The sequence below is a fragment of the Hyaena hyaena genome, unplaced genomic scaffold, assembly GCF_003009895.1.
Source record: "Hyaena hyaena isolate Hyena2069 unplaced genomic scaffold, ASM300989v1 scaffold_878, whole genome shotgun sequence".
Taxonomy (NCBI): Eukaryota; Metazoa; Chordata; class Mammalia; order Carnivora; family Hyaenidae; genus Hyaena; species Hyaena hyaena.
In genome coordinates, this window is record NW_024081508.1 from 258,697 (window position 1) to 263,317 (window position 4,621).

General features: G+C 35.1%; 1 pseudogene; it reads right to left on the bottom strand.

Annotated features, from left to right (window-relative positions):
* Positions 1 to 3,644: 3,644 nt before the first annotated feature.
* On the bottom strand, positions 3,645 to 3,936 carry LOC120222415 (annotated as a pseudogene).
* Between the last annotated feature and the right edge of the window lie 685 nt (positions 3,937 to 4,621).

Here is a 4,621-nt window from a genome sequence, read left to right on the forward strand (position 1 = left end):
AGCCATAATGCAATAAATAAACCATTTATTTTGGAATCAGAAGGTCCAGCATAAGTTACTATTACCAATGGTGGAGGGAAACAATTCCACTGTAGCTATTACATATATTCTGAATAGAACCAATTTAAAATGATTAAACTTGATAAATAAAACTATATAGGCCAAAAAATAATGAAAATGTAATTAAAATATATCACAGAAAGGTGAGGGGTGTTGTTTCTTGATATTTATTTTCCATATGGGAAATCTGATTATATCCTATGGCTCTTTTTATTGTCCCATATTGGTCAACAAGCATTTCACGTACACTGGTTTCCCACTAAAATTGCCATATTGAGTTGACAGATTGATACTAGTTTCTTTTTGTATCAGAAGGCAGCAAAAGCAAAAGCTACTTATAAAATAAATTTAGTTTATTTTTATAGTTGCCAGTAATTTTATTTATCTATTTGTTTTTTTATTGTATATTGGGCTTTAAAAAATGAGCTGAGGGGTGCCTGGGTGGCTCAGTTGGTTAAGCGTCCAACTTTGGCCCTGGTCATAATTCATGGTTCGTGGGTTCAAGCCCCACTTCAAGATCTGTGCTAACAGCTCAGAGGCTGAAGTCTGCTTTGGATTCTGTGTCTCCCTCTTTCTTTCAGCCCCTCCCCCACTTGTGCTCTGTTCTCTCAAAGGTGAATAAATGTTAAAAATTTTTCTTTTAAATGAGCTGAGTTAAAATTGAAAAGACTCCGGGTGATGTATGGAAGTGTTGAATTACTAAGCTGTACTCCTGAAACTAACATTACACTTTATGTTAACTAACTGGAATTTAAATAAAAACTTAAAAAAAAAAGGAAAGAAGGGGGGCATGCTCTATGAGGCTGAGATATCACAGGAGAACCAATGCATATATATAATTAAATTTCTGTTTTATTGGATATATCGATTCAAAGGGCTTATGATTTATGATAGACTTAGATTTACAAAATAATAAATTAACATCCAGAAGTAGTCTTCTTATATTTGCTTTGATTCCTTGAAACAATGTATTTTTTATACAAATTTTGAATATACAAAACATAATGTGGGTAAAAACTGCAATAATCGACTTTTCTTATTTTCTATAGTATTTTCTTATGATGAGATTTACCAATTTTTTAAAACAAACATTAATAAAAATAACACTTCCTTACATTTATGCAGCATTCTTTGGATAGCTTCATGATTCACCAATGTGCTCAATTTCCATTGCAACCATGTAAGTCAGGTTTCTCCAAACTAAATGTTACAGACAAATAGAAAGTCCAGATGGAGCTTTGGATCGTTGCTTACCTAGGACATTTATATCTGACATATGCTCCAAGGTTCAATACTTTGATGAGACTCTTTCAGACCAAAGAGACAGTGAATGCTATGTTCTCAGCTTTCTCAAGGAAAAGGATATCTGTCTTTCAAAAACCTAAGTTTTGAGAAAAATAACAGTTTTTGACCCTTCCCTAGCCCCTCCCCTATCAACAACTCTTCTTCCATTCATGGGAAATCTTTTAAAAGGTGTGTAGATTCAGTATAATCTCTCTTTTTTTAGTTTAACCAGATTAAAAATAGGGAATTAATGAGATTAATAAGTGTTCATTCATTTACCTGTATTTGTTGAATGACTACTATGTATCATAAACTGTTCCAGGCACTGAAGATGCAGCTAAGACAAGAAAGATAGAGTTTTACTTTCATGGCAGTTATATTCTAGCAGGAGAAAAAAAACAATATTAAAATATAAGAGAGTTAAGATCTATAAAGAAAATGGTATCAGGTGATTTAATTTGAAAAGGAAACATGAACATTTGAGATTGAGAAAATATGGCATTTCAGAATCATAGAATATAAACTGCAAATAAAATTTTTCCTAATGCTTCATGAATCCATGATATGTGCTAGCAACATGTGTCAGACACACTAACTGGGGAGTCAGTAGCTATCATGGACACGGTATAGGATGAGACAGTACTTCAGAAAGAAGTAGACATCAAGTTTGTAGACATCAAGTTTGACTTCACTTTTGCCAATCAACAAGAACATCTAGTCTCTACTTACATTATTGGCCTCAAGCCTTTCTCCTCATCCTTTGATTGTGCTTTCTGGGTGATTATAATTTGAGGGCAGGGCAAACAATTTCTCTCACCTCTAAACTTGTACATTCCTTGCATATACCTGGAATATTTTGCACACTCCACCATACTTCATCAGGAATCAGTTCAGATGTCACTTCCTCTGATTTCTTAAGTGTTTGTAGGTATCTCTTCTTACAGGATCCACTAACACACACTGTATTCTCCCCATTATTCTTATTACAATTATTATAGTTGCACTTTCTCATAATAGGAGGACCCTAAGGAATAGGAGTTATTGTTATTATAGTATTCACCACTAATAATTTATATGTTAACAGAAAAATATCTTTTTATTGATAAAATCATAAAGGAAGAGAAAGGAAAAGTGAGATGAACTTTTTTTGTAATAACTTTTTTGAAATACAATGTACATAGTATACAATTCCCCATTTTCGTGGTGGGATATCCACAGAATTGTTCAACAATTAATAGAATCAGTTTTTTTAACTGATCATCTCCCATCAAAAAACCCCTATATCCTTCATCTATCCAGTGTCCCAACTTTCGTCACTCTCACTGCTAAGCATTCACTAATCTACTTTCTGTATCTATAGGTTTGTTTATTTTATTTTATTTTATTTTTCTTTTTAAATTTTTTTTATGTTTTATTTATTTCTAGGAGAGAGAGAGACAGCGTGAGCAGGGGAGGGTCAGAGAGAGAGGGAGTCACAGACCGAAAGAGGCTCCAGGCTCTGAGCTGGCAGTCAGTACAGAGCCCGACGCGGGGCTCGAACCCACGAACCGCGAGATCATGACCTAAGCAAAAGTCGGACGCTTAACCGACTAAGCCACCCAGGCGCCCCAAGGTTTGTTTATTTTAAATATTTCTTATAAGCTAGAGCATCTAACAGTTGGCCTTTTGTGACAGGCTTCTAGCATTTACTATAATATTTTGAAGGATTATCTATGTTGTAGCAGGTATCAGTATGTGATTTGTTTTATTGTTGAAAAACATTCCAATGTATGACTACCTTTCTATATGTTATAGACCTAACAGTATAATCACATGCATACTTCTTTATAAAGTTACTTGTAAAATTAGTTAAGTGAACAAAGAAGAAATATATATTTATGGTCTCTTTTATAATTACATATTACCTTTACCAGTGCTCTGTGATTTTTTAAATGTGTTTTTGAATTACTGTTTGAGGTCACTTAGTTTCAATCTGGACAATTTCCTTTATTATTTCTTGTAAGGTATGTCTTCTATAATCAAATTTTCTCAGGTTTTGGTTACTTGAGATTGTCATTATTTTACCTTTATTTATCTATCATCTATCTATCTATCTATCCTCTATCTATCTATCTATCTATCTATCTATCTATCTATTGATCTATCTATCGGAAAAGTGAGACAGTTGAATTTAGAAATAAGCTTTGGGCAGTGTCCTGATCGGATGGGAGCCGAAGGACCCAGCTTTGGAGAGAAAGGCCATCACAGAGAGTAAGGGCCCCACGTGGGGAGGAATCAGCATGGGAGCTGGTACTGGGGGTGCCACAAAGCTGGTCCTGTGCTCAGCAGGTACTGACAGAGTCTAGAGTGATGAGTGGAGTGGTTCTTTCCAGTAAGGGTCTGTGCTTCTTATTATACTTGCATTTGCATTTTCCACTCAGAGCTGTCAAGATTCCTACGATGCACAGGAACGCTCCCACAATCATCCCACCCATCTGTGGGCTTTCCCACTCATAACAGAAGGAACTGTCTTTATCCACCAGGTCATTGGCTTCCAAGGCAGGCAGGCAGGCCTGCCAGTATGAGGAGAAGGCCGCAGGTCACTCTCTTCATGATACAGCTGCAGGGCAGGGCTGAGAGCCAAGTGTAGAAGGCACTTTGGGAGAGGCTGCGGGAGGCTGTCTATTCTGCCTTCATTTAAAAGTAGTTATTGTAGATATTGAATTCTTGGGTAGCAGATTTTTGCTTTTAATACTTTATATGTTTTTTCACTCATCTCCATTGTTTATGAAGAGAAATCTGTCTGCTATTATTATTGTTATTACCCTTGGGATTTCCTAGTAGGTGAAGAATTGTTTTTCTTAAGATTTTCTTGTCCGTTTTTCAGAATTTTAACGATGGTGTATCTGTATGTAGATTTCTTTGTGTTTATCCTATTTTGAGTTTACTAGGCTTTTTTGAATGTGTAGGCTGTTATTCTTCAATAAATTAGGGAAGTTTTCAGGAATTATTTATTTGAATATCCTTCCCTCTTCTTTTTACGTCTCTTTCTCTGGCCTCCTGATAGGAGGGTATGTTGTTGTGGTTAATGGTTTTCCATTTTCTCTGAGGTTCACTAATTTTTCTTAATTCTTTTTGCTGTATTTTTTAGATTGCATAAACTCTTACCTTTTTTAAGGGCACTGATTCTTTCTTATGTCAGTTCAGATCTACCATTGACCCCTCCTTCAGTAAATTTTTAATTTCAATTACTATATTTTTCAACTCAAGAATTCCTTGTGGTACTTTGGGTAAGTTC